The following is a 12,927-nucleotide window of genomic DNA, read 5'->3' as shown; positions in this document are numbered from 1 at the left end:
TGCTCAGGGCGCTTGAGGATACTTTTGTGACTTCTCTGTTTGCTTTCTTCTCTGGGAGCTTGGGCTGTACAATGTTTTCCCTTGAACTTAAAAAAAAAAAAATCTTTGAGGCTGCCTGGTAGGCTGAAAAATTAGTTTGCATTCAAATTACGGGTGGTGGTTTGGCCTTTTTCTAACCCCCATCCCCACCCATCCCCGGGGCCAGGACCAAAAACTGAAGCCCTCTTATTGTGCAGGACTCAGGGCCACCCTCCTCACAGAAGGAGCGCACAGAATCCAGAGCTGGGGAATGCCAAGTCTCAGAAGGCACTCGTGACTCTGCTCCTCTCTGACTTTTGGGAAGCCTGATGGGTACTGCTCGTTCAGCAGAAAGACCATTGTGCCAAATGTTCCACAGGGGCAGGCTGCAAGAAGAGGAGAAAATGGCTAAGCCACAAGAAGCTGCTCAGGCAAAGGGCCATCTGTAGTAACGTCTCAGCCAACCGTCTAAGCGAGAGAAGCCTTGTGCGAGTGGAAGAAGTTCTAGGAAGGAGGGGATCAGGAAGAAGCCAGAACCTCCAGACAAATGTAGGAGCAGTGAGGGAGTGAAGGAGAAGTGGATTAATGTGGGGCACTGAAGAGCTAGTTGGGAAGGAGAGAACAGGTGGCCCTAAGAGAAATGTTACTCCTCCCAATGAGAGCATCGTCATTCACTAGCCATTGCAAATGTCCACATTCACAAGAAACCAAAGGAAAAGTAAAGCTATCTTCTCTCCTAGTGAAAAGGAAACGGTGGCTGGAGGAGAAGTTAGAGGGAGTCACCTTGCTGTCCCTCCAATGGTAGGCATGACACCTGCAGTGGCAAGGAGGCTGAATCATTTATCCAGATTCTTCCTCCATCTCCTCTTCCCCCTCCTGCTTTTGATAACCATTTGGGCACCACCAAGTCTGGAAGTGACTGTTAGTTAGCACGCTCTGGCGAGACTGTAGTACATAGGTTGTAGGACTCACCTATGTTCATGGATCTTTTGAAGGGGCGGTGACAGCCAAGGCCTTAGTGCACAAGGGGCCATGTGTGAGCATCTCTGTAAGAATCTGTACAGACCAGGCCCTGGTGACCGTATGTGCCTCCTCCATATTCCAGGGATTTGCAAAGGGGAGTGCAATGAAATGCTGCGCAGTTGGATGTAAGTTGCTGCCCTCCCTTGCCTGACAAGACACTTCTCTTGTCTCTCACATCTCTCCTGTCTCCAGAACAAGCTACTGATTCCTTTGTCTACTGTTAGTTATGGTTATATAAAGCCTTTCTTCAGTGCATTCACTGTGTCACCACCTGTTAGTGTAGCACGCTCAGAGGGACAAGCTCACTCTGCATAAATTCACTTGGGTGTACCTAGAATTGCAATTTGGATTGGCTAGGCCATCTTCCAAAATAACAGGTTCACATTTGAACTCTGTTTCAGAAATCAGACAAACTCTAGTGCCAAATTTCCTCATTCTAACAATTGAGAACCCAACTGGAGGATTCAGACAACAGAGACCACACCTTTCTCACAAGACATTCATGACACATGTAGTAAAACCCTTTTGGATGAAAGTAAGATTATTGCCCAATGATCTTAGGTCAAAGACATCTTCTGTGTTGCTTAAGTGTCCCTGTGGGGTCAACAGTGACCAGCCACCACCAGAGGCAGAAGTGCAGTAGGACAGCTCCTTCTAAGGGTAGGTCCTGAGGGCACATTGGGCCCACTGAATTGTGTAATGTACTTCTTGCAGCACAAACAACTCCTTCACATCACATGGTAATGTGGCATGGGACATGATCAGACCAAAGCACTCATTAAACAACTTGTAGCAGACACAGAGCGCCAACTGGATCTAGCCAGGTCCCCAACCTTTACTGCCAGTGAATCCAACAGGTACTTGCCTCCTCTATGGCATACTTAACTAAACTCAAACTGCCTAAATGCCTGTGTTACAGGGACATTTGTACTAGCCTCATCTCACCAATACTGTATAAATACCCAGGATGCACAGGACAATTCTACACCTCCCTGCTGCTTTTAGATACCAACCCTGCTACAACTTATAAGGTTGCCAGGTTCTGTGCAGCAGCGATTAAAATTCGACAGAGGATGACCTGTGCCATAAACCAGCCTTAATGAGCGTCTAGTTTGTCTTACTAGGGTGCTCTGTGATGTGATAGATACAGTCTGCCACAGGCTAACCTTTATGCTCCCTTACATCCATCGAATGCTCCCAGCCCTCCTTTTAGATTCCTTTTAGATAGATACTGTACTTTCTGTTTTATATCTTTTCGCTTTTTATAATTACTATAATGGTTGGTTGCACAGTCAGCCAGATGTTTAGACTGGATGTGGCATTTTTATCCACCTATCGAGTCTCTCCCAAGGACCTGGGATAGGCAGATGCTGTTTGATGGAGTTAAAGGTGGTGGTGGTGGTGGTGGTGGTGGTGGTATTATTATTATTATTATTATTATTATTATTTAGACTCTGAGGTATTGTCTACACTTTTTAATTGACTGTACCCCACCCTTTTTATGCTGGTCTTTGACCGTAATAAAGATTTGATTGATTGATTGATTGATTGACATGGTCATGTGATTAGGAAGGAACGAGGAGGAGATTTTTGCTATTTTCAACTTGGGAAGGGATGCAAAACAGCTACCAAAAGTCTTGTAGAATGTGATTGTTATTAAAATAACACTGAGTTATGTAATGCTTCCTTTTTTTAGTACGGAATTCTACAGCATGCCTTCCAAACAGCAGGAATGAATCCAGATGTTCGCTTTCTCCAAACTTAGTGTAGGGAGTGGGGAGGCAGAGTGCCATCGTTAAAACTTCTCAGACACAGAGGAGGAAACGCAGCACAACACCTGGTAGATCCAGAAGGTGATTAATGTCTTCTGAATCTATCTGAGAACCTAGAAAGAGCATCACAAAAGGTACACAGTGACCATTCTCAAATATCCTTTGAGAAATATCCTAACCATGAAAAGGGCTACATATTTGTCCCCAGTTAGAACATACTTAAACAATATATTGTTATTTGCAAATGACGCGAACGTGGTTCTCCAAGGTTTCTGGCAGGAGCTAAGCTTGCGCTTGCTTTCCACTCCCCAGTCTCACCCCTCTGGGACCTTTTCCCGGATTCCTTTAGCTCCGTCAATTCCTTCCTCTTCTAGCTTGACCTGGGAATGATTAAGACGCGCATCCTGCCATGACCAAACTATCGGTCTCTGATTTCCTTACAGGAATCAAAATGGCTCATCTAGCGATTCAAAGATCTAATTAATAACGGCTGCGAGTCTTTACTGATATAGTAATATGCAAAAATGCACTCTCATATTGCTGGGCAGCCTCTTAATCTGGCCAATAAATAAATCTGCACATACAGGAACTTTGGTCGCTCACTGTAAGGGAAAGAGTTTGGCCTAGTGGTTATGGCACAGGATTTAAAGCCGGGAGCCTGGGAGTCCTAGTCCTGCCCTGGCCGCAAAGCCAGCTGGGGGACTTGGGGCCAGCCCCCTCCCCCGCTCAGCCTCGAGGAGGAGGTCAGGGCAAACCACTTCCATAAACTGCAGGGACTTGTCCGTGTAGTCACCGGGAGTCAGGGTGGACTCAGCGGGCCACAACAGCCCACCTAAGCTCAGCCTCACACGCACAGCTGCACCAGGAGAGCACTCCAGGTCCTCAGAAGGTTGCGCTTCTGCAATATCCCCTCTAGAAAAATATCGGCCCTTTGTCTTTTCTCCTAAGGATGCGTTTTGATGCCATGTAGATGCAAACGCAATGAAATATACCTGAGGAATTTCTTTTTTGGGATAAGGTATCCCCTGGATGAGAAAATTCCATATTATATTTAGGGGTATCACAAATCTACCTCCTTAGATCTCCTAATCATGGAGATAAATATTGAAATATTTAGAAAACAGAAAGTAAATAAAATGGAACCTTGCATGGGTGACATTTCCAAGCATTGTATCTTATCCTATCTCAAAAGTAAGAAGCATTCACCATGCAAAAACTCTTGTTCACCACCACCATTCCAGGCTGGAAGAAAAACTCAGCCAGTTAACAGGAACGGGTTGCATGCTAGAAATGGCACCATCAGCTTTGCAGAGGGAAAGCAACAATTACAGACTATATCAAGATTGCACAATAATTTGCCATTAATAATTGAATGGTAGTTCCTACAAAATCAAGGAGAGAGCAATGGCCAGCTGGATGATCCACTCATTATTCCAAAAAGGGGTGAGAAGTGCTTTTGAATGTTTACCCAACCAAGAACAGAGATACAGTGAAAAGAGCACAATCTGAATTTGCTGCATAATTATCACACATATTTCTAACCTCATATGTAGAACAATCACATTCCAGAGCCCGCCACATAGATTTGGGAGGTGGGAAGCCTGCTCAGACACTGCAGAGCTCTTAAGTAGGTCCATCATTCATTCTCATCCAATAGAGACCTAAAAGAATTCTGCTCAAATCAACGGAATTTCACCCAAGCAGCTACAAAAAATCAGTCTTATGTAGGTCTAAATAAGGTCTGCCAGTAACAAGGCATTCAAAGGGTGAACTATTTTCACTTAGGCAACAAACAGATAGATATACAGACTACATGAGCTGTACCCCCAAGTTTACCAACTCAACAAACTTCTTCCTAGGACATCTTGTCAATCTGCTTTATTTCCGATTATACTCTATGAAAAGCCCCATATTTCATATTTCTTCTTGCGGAAATAAAAGCTGGCTTAAAGCTCCACAGTACTCATTCATGCCAAACATAATTTAGGACTCTGATGAGCAATTTAAATAAGGCCAGGCCACATTTTTGCGGGCTCAAATGGCCATCAGTTGCTGGAGTCTGGGGCCAAATTGTGCAGCCTAACATTTTGCCCATTTAAATTCCCGCAAATGTTAGCAGCTTCCCCAACTCCTGCAATGATGAGGATAAAAAAAATAATAATACAAGGGTGATGAGAGGTTCTGAATACAGGATACACCTTCTTTGGTAGTGTCAAGAGCAAATCTTCAGAAAAAATGGACACGGAAGAAAGGGAAAGAAGTAAAAGAAAGTGGCAGTAGAAAGGGGGTGGGTGAGTTCTACATGAAAAAGCCTCAGTGATTGATTCATCTTCCAACAAAATGAACGCGCAGTGGAGACAAGGAAAGGGGATGAGAAAGAAGTCGCTTAGGAAGAGTGCAAGGGATTTCCTACAGCATGCCACAGAAGTGTGTGGAGTTAAACTAATAGGAAGCTATGAAAAAGGATGCTTGGTGGAAGGAAGAAGTGAAGGAGACCACAGAGAAGAAAAAGGCAAAGGATTGTTGCAAAAAATAGGATGAGAGAAAAAGACAGTTGCAATAGTCAAAAAGGGAAAGGAAGAGATAAGATTAAAGAGGCATGAAAATGCAGAGTGATCTTAACGGGAAGAAGTAGTAGTTTTGGAAGTGGGCAAAGGGAGCTAAAAAAGGAACTTCCAGCAGAGGAACTGGAATTAAAAATAAAAGCAATGAAATCATTTGGGAAGAAACAGATGGGAGGGAGTGCTGGAGCGAGTATTTGAGAGATTTGTACAAGAACGGTAGGATATGTCCAAGAGTGGAACTGAAATGAATACTAGAAGGCATAGTGTTAAAGGAAGTCATTAATGATGTGACAACATTGCAAAAAGTAATCCTACAAGTATAAATGGAGTAGCTGAAGAAATGTTCAAATCTGAGTGTGACTGCTTGTGGATCAGCTGCGTGACTTGTTTTATGTGTGTGAAAGCCGCATCCGTGCCTGACAATTGGAATAATGCATTATTGTTCTCCTACAAAGATGCAACAAGGGGATTAATTTGTTCAGTGTGTCTGGACAGCTGTTGGGCAGAATTTTGATGTAAAAATCTGCCAGAGGTGACAAGCAAACTTTGGGAATGCAGTGCAGCCTTATTCCAGAAAAGGATTTGCAAATTACTTTAGCTCTTCAGGAGGTCATTGATAAATGTATGAAGGTGAAAACATTAATTTATTGTACATTACAAGTAGTCCTTGACTTACAACCTTTCATTTAATGACCGTTTGAAGTTACAACAGTGCTGAAAAAAGTGACTTATGACCAGTCCTCACACTTACATCCATCACAGCACCCCAGCAGTCATGTGATCAAAATTTGACAACCAGCATGCATTTACAACAGTTGCAGTATACCAGGGTTACGTGATTGCCATTTGCTCCTTCCCAGGGGGCTTCCGACAAGCAAAGTCAATGACAGAAGCCAGATTCAGTTAACAACTGCGTGATTGGCTTAACCACCACAGCAAAAATGTTGTAAAATCAGGTGCAACTCACTTAACAACCACATCACTTAGTGATGGAAGTTCTGGTCCCAATTGTGGTCGTAACTCGAGGACTATCTGTATTGCCGATGTAGAGAAAGTGTTAGATAAAGTGGTTAGGTTTGAATTATGGAATATTTTGCATGAATATGGAGTTAAAGATTGGTTGCTGAATATGATATATGATGGAAGTAATGCATGCATAAAAATAGATGGAATACTAAGTGGACGGTTCAACACTGAGCAGAGAATAGGACAGATTTTGTTGAGAGAGAGAGAGAGAGAGAGATAAATGCTTGTGGTGATATTAGAGGTGAGTCGATTGAGAATTTGAAGGTACTTTCATATGTAGATGAAGCTGTATTGTTGGCTGGGGACCCAAATAAATTGTAGTGAAAGTTCAATTCTATGATGCAACAATGGGTGTGATTCTGAAAGCTAATACATGAAAGCAGTTGCATTTGACAGGGAGAATAGAGTGAACAATTGTAAATTATACATAAATGGTGAAAAAGTAGAGCAAATGGACGAATTTGTATACTGTACTTTGGTAGAATGTTAAGATGGGGAAATGGATGAATACATTTTAAGTAAGTGCTAGTAGAAAAATTGTGGGTATTACGTGCTTTGTTTCAAGGAATGAATGTTTGCTGAAAGAAGTGAAACATTACATTTCATATTGTCCCCTTCATGACAATGTGAAATGGAAATTTATGCCAGAGATTCTAACCTACATTCCTGAAAACAGACCATCTTTCCTGCGCCTTCTCTTTGAGCTGCCAAGAAGGAGTGAGCAGGTGACGCTTTTGCACACTACGATTTGTGCACGTCGGGAGGCTGCCACTGGCCCGGTGGGTCCTGGAATTCCCCAGGCTCTTCCCCTGAACCTGCAGAGGTGCCCCCTTTGCTCAAGGGCAGGGCTGCCCGCCCTCCGGGACCCGTCTGGACCCTCGGCTCTGCCCTGCCGGGGGCGATAAAGCTTGAGCTGTGGTGAAACGCAAGTACTTTGCCCAGCCAGGAGAGGAGAAGAACAGGTCTTGTCCTTCAAACGGAGTAAAACGTGTTGGGCCAGCCCTGCATTGTAAGGGCTCCTTAAAACAAACCATATGCTGTCCTATTTTGCTTTAATTAGTTTCTGATTCTCATTCGGGTAAGAAAGGTATCCCGCAATTTTCCAGAAGCCGTTTTTCTTGGTATGTTGCATTACAATATTGTGGAAAGGGTCAACAATCAGCAGCTTTTCCTGAAAAGGTGGCCCAGATTTAAGATTCAAGCCAATTCAAAACACTTACTTTTAAAAGAGAGGTTATTTTGCTGCCGTAATTATAACGGATTAAGCGGTGTTGATTCATTTGCATGTCTGATATTATTATATTTTGTTGAATCAACAACTGCTAGGAAGAGAGGAAATGAAGGACCGTGTGTCGGATGAAGAAATAAGTCTCAGGTACTGCTGTACAAGGAGGCAACCAACTTTGAAACTGCTGAGCTTTAAAATGGGCAAAGCCGACATTCAAAACTGTGACAGAAATGGAGGTTGGGAAAAGTCTCTAAAATCCCTTGAATTTGGGGGGTTCCCATAAGAAATAAGTGCAGGCCAGGTGGAAGCTGCACACGTCAAAGCCGGGGAATCACCCATCCTTTTGGGGGTCTTGGTCTCAGAATCCCAGGTATAATTGGGAGCATTCACACAGCATGCCAAGCCCAGCTAAGCGTGGACCGTGGGTGGGGGACCCATGAAGCCGGCCCGTGGAGCAATGGCCGCCCGGCCCCTCAAGCCCACCTGCGCCACGGGCGGCTGAGCAGAGGCAGCAGCTCGAGCAGCGCCCTCCATGAGCCGTTCCTGGCTCCTCGCCCCACGTCTGGTACTCGCCAGAGGCAGCTCCCCACAGGTGGACACTCCTTCGGGGCAAGTCAGCCGACAGGCCGAGCCACGGCTTCGCATGTGGAGCCAACCGGGCCGGTGAGGCTCTCGCGGGACCCCGAGCAAGCTCCTTAGAAACACGGAGCTGGAAGTGGGCAACCGCTCCCCCTGCTCCCCCTTAGCCCATGCCTAGATCACTGCAGTGGGCTGTGGGGATGTCGCCCGGAACGACAAAACAAGGCAGAAGGAATTCTGGCTGCGATGATCATCTTCTGATCTCATCAACCAGAACCAGATCATCTTCAGGGTCTCCCATTTTGTTTCTGGTGGGCATTAAGGTACAGTCCTTTCACAACTGGGAGCACAGGGAAGGAATGCCTTTCCCCACAAGTCAGCTCCTCCCTGAGCCCTGAAAGGTCCTCGCCTTCTTGTATTTATGTTTCCTTCCAGGCTCTTCGGTTCTGCGATGAGACTTTCAAATTGCTTTATTCCTGTTTTACTTTTGCTATTTTTAAGTCGAAATTTTTAACTTCTATTTTTAGTCTGTTTTTCATTGTGATCTTAAGCAGTGTCTGGATAAACTTTTATTTTAATGAGAATAGCTTATCAGTTTCCCATTTTAATTGTCCTCCTTAAGCTCCTCTCGGGGTCTCTGGGCCGCCCAGATTTTGCTCGCCGGTAGAGACGTTGCACGGCTGAACGCTTCCATCCCGCCTAAACAAGCAAGCGGCCACAGTTCCCTTCACAGAAACTGCTGGGCCGGGACGGCTGGGCCGGAGGCGGGCTCTCTAGCCTTCTATAAATAAGAAACAAGATTGCAGCAAATGTTAACAGAATGTACACCATCCTTTCACATGGTATAAATTCCAGAACTAAAGTGCCTGAAAGGGAAAGTAAATTTGCATGGGTGCATGGATCAAAACAATGATGGTGGCCATTAATTCTCAGGTAGCAACTCTTTAATGTACATTGTTTATGAAGAGAAGGAGTAAAAATACTATCCCTCGCATAAAATCTAATACATAGAGGGTACTGGAAATGGCACTGTGATTCCTCATGGAGGCAGCTCTTCGCTATTTAGGCTCAAGTCTACTAAAACATGCAGAAACTAAGTCACCATCTTGGTACCTCCTCACAAATAGCTTCAGAAGCCCTCCTGGCATCGTAGAACTGCATCTCCCAGAAGAAAATGCAGCTGAAACGGAGCAGACCCATTTTCCTGCACTATGCTGGCTGGGGAATCCTGGGAGTTGAAGTCCACACATCTTAAGGCTGCTAAGGTTGAGCAACGCTGCTCTAGGAGAATCTCTTGATGCAACTGAGGTGTCCGCATACGGTAGATTGGTTTCAAATTACAGTCTGCATTTGAGTGCCTGGGCAAGATTACTAGTAGTATGAGAACAGCCAAGGAGATCTGGCTGAGCAGAGGCAGAGGGGTCACCGAATCTTCGGAGGAAGGAATTGTGCTCTTCAACCTCAGAGTGGGCCTGGTGAAGCCAATACTGGATCCCCCATGAAAGAGGTCTCGGTTGAGCCCAATCATCTAAATCCATTTCAATCTCACCTCAGGCCTGTGTTTAGGAGTGAGAGCCTTAGGAGACGATCTACACCGGGAAGCCACAGGGCGAGAATATCCCTCTTGGACCTGCTGGATTCCACAGAGCAGGCCTTGGGCATTATTAGCAACTGGCCCTCTGAGATCGCCTAGTGCAGGAAGTTACATTTCACTACGGTTCCACGCCTTTCTTGGAGCTTGTTCGCAAAAGATGAGGAGGGGAAAGGAAGTCCATGTTTAATACTGTTTTAATGTTCCTCAGGGCTCCAATATGGCTCCGTGAGATTCAACATTGACCTGGAAATGCAGGAGCTAATGAATCCTACTGCAGGACGATCCCTTGAGAGGGCTGAGTCCCTCTCCCTGCTGGGTGGAGGAACCCAAATTAGGAAGTCCCTCACCTGGGGCCGTTCAGCCTCTGCCTGAGCCCACCCGAAGAAGGGAGCCCATCCCCTTCACCGGACTGCCGAGCATGTGAGGCATCCCCTGAATTGCCATGCTGTCCAAATCATGGCTAACCCATCTTCCCAACGTGTTACATATACAGTCTATTGGGAAAGGATAACGTAGGAGGTACATTTATATAAGGTTGTTTATTTGTCTAAATAAATAAATTATATCAGTGCTTTTGTGTAACATTTCCTTGTTTAAATTTAAACAAACTACTTCACTCAAGCCCTGCAAAACACACATCTATTGCAAATAAATTCAAACCCTTACAAATGCTTAACAAGCAGAGATGCTCCCCCCACCCCCCAAAAATCTAAGCACCCTACACAAATCGGAAGAAACTGAGAAACTCACAGACACAGGAACAAAACCGGCCGAGTCAACAAATACAGTATGGGATATTCTTCCTCTCGTGGTCTCCAGAACTACCCGGGTTAAGTTGGTAAGTTTCATTTCAGTTCTTCAGCCCCAGATATTTTGCTCGTAACTGTTCTGTAGAGGGCTATGTGTGTCACGATAGTACGGGGCTTGAAGCTCCTTCCGAGCAGCTCCTTCCCTGGGGATCCTCCTGGCCTGGCCCCAAAGCCATCGCCTGTGCCACCCTCTTCCTGGGCGTTGCGGAGCCGCGCAGAGCGTGGCGCCTCACGCCATAGGAGGCTTCTTGACGCAGCTCAGGGCTGCAGGGCGTGTGAGAAGCAGGACGAGGCTCGTGATTTTTCAGCGCAAGCCCTCCCCTTCTGGCAATGGATGAACATACTTTGGGTCCTTACGTGAAACACGCGAACCGGCTCTTGTCTCCCCGAGCGGAGGTATTTCCCCTGCAGCCGAGCAAGACCCTCCTCCCTTCAATATATTGATATGGGAATCAAGCTGCACAACCTGAACTGGGCTGAAGTCATCAGAGCACAAAATCACTTTTCTTTAGAACTATGGGCTACTGGGGCTTTGGACAGCGAACGCTCAGGAACAGGCTGAAATCCTGCACCTATGCATGTGGACGGCAGAGCGTCGGCCGGCTCCCAGACCTGCCCCAAGGACTACCCCTTAGTGTCTTGCTGTCCTAAGTGAACCCTGGCCCAGTCAGGAAATTCGAATCATGCCCGCCCACGCCAGGGCCCTGCCCGGTTCTGCAGCAGAGCTCAGGACTCTAGAGCTGAAAGCCCTCGAGAACAGCAGAAGCTGCTCCTCTGAGATTTTGTTAACTAAATCATTCAGCTTTTCCACATCTTGCTCCAAACCAGTCTGCAAAGCAGGACGTATCTGGGGAAGTCCAATTTTGAATCTTCAGTCTAGTCACCTGTGATTTAGACCTACCATAGTTATTCAGGTGTTTGCGTAACAGCAAATGCCTCCTGTAATTGGCAGTCCAAATGTGTGAGTTTCTAGTCTCTTGCTAGAGAAGGCCTTTTGCTCCTTGCAGGCCACCAGCACAGCTCCTGTCAATGGTTTTCAAAGTCCTGACCACATGCAAGCATTCGTTAAAAGCATCCCAGTGCATTACAATCCATCCGTGTCAAATGTAGAGAGATTAAGCTTCACGCAGAAAATGTAAGTTTTGAAATACTGTGCCAAACTTGGATAGGATGTTTTCTCCCTCTAAAGGAAAACTATACCTTGAAGCTTTTCCATTTGTAGAGGCACAGAAGGTGTGCGGGGGGGGGGGGGGGGAGAATATGAGAAAAAAGTTCAAAGAGAGTCTTCCTGTACCATTGGATCTCAGAGCCTGCCAGTCAGTTGGAAAGAGATTCAGAACTAGGGAAGAATAACCTGCAAGGAACAGTGCAAAGACGTGGGTCTGTTCAGTTTGCAAAAGAGAAAGTTGAGAAGGGACACGAGAGCAGAGCCGTCTTCAAGTATCTGAAGGGCCACCGTGTTGTAGAAGATTGGTTGGGACTTCTTCTCACTTGCTCCAGAGGGGAAGGCTAGAACTCGTGGGATGAAACTTCGAGGTTGTAGATACAGATGAGACCTGAGGAAGAACTTCTGGACAGGAAGAGCCGCCAGTCAGCGGAACTGGTGACTGCCCGGAGGGGCTTCTTCCCCTACCCTGGTGGTTTTCCAATAGAGGCTGGAGAGTCCCCCTCAGGGATGGTGTGGGGAATCCTGTAGGGGGCAGGGGGTTGGACTGGAGGACTCTGAGTTCCCTTCCAACTCTATGATTCTGTAATTTCCTCTGACGATTAACCTAATGCCACCAGGATTCTGAAAGACGTAATGGAAGATGATATTACCTGAGAGGAGTGAGGCACATCCAGATCAGGAAGAGGAATCCTTTCAGGATGATGAAGATGATGATGGCAATACTCTGAATATCCAGATGGAAAAAGGGCCATTCAGCAGCAAATGAAACAAGGGAGCAACCAAGCAAGCCAGAGGAAAAGACTGTGAGGCGGACATGCCGGTGGAAGTTCATAGCTCGAAAGCTGAGGCTTTGCTCCAAACACAGCAGAGGGCTTGGTCAGAGGGAGTCAGCCCTGCAGAAACTGGAGGAGCCCCCCAGCCTACGATTATCTCCAGAGACAAGTTGGGCAGGAAGCCAGAATGTCTACAAGGCAACGTGTCTGTTGTTGGCAAGAGGATCCAACAGCTACAGCTACAGCTACAGCCTACAGCTTTCCCTCATCCTGTTGTAAAAAGTGGGGCTACCTCGTCCTTTTCCCTTTTCCGCCCTCACGCCGAACTCGCCGTCTGCGCTGTATCTGCGCTGGGTCAGCTGGGGCTCCTTCT

General features: G+C 46.1%; 1 protein-coding gene across 2 annotated transcripts in view; it reads right to left on the bottom strand.

Annotated features, from left to right (window-relative positions):
• The window catches only part of NTF3 (neurotrophin 3), a 53,387-nt gene that overhangs the window by 16,092 nt on the left and 24,368 nt on the right, over positions 1-12,927 (bottom strand). The window lies entirely within an intron of this gene.

Source organism: Python bivittatus, unplaced genomic scaffold (assembly GCF_059951505.1).
Source record: "Python bivittatus isolate LINGU-HERP-01145 unplaced genomic scaffold, Pbiv_v1 ctg000010_np1212, whole genome shotgun sequence".
Taxonomy (NCBI): Eukaryota; Metazoa; Chordata; class Lepidosauria; order Squamata; family Pythonidae; genus Python; species Python bivittatus.
The sequence above is the reverse complement of the archived record's forward strand: the minus strand, read 5'-3'. Positions and strand labels throughout refer to the sequence as shown.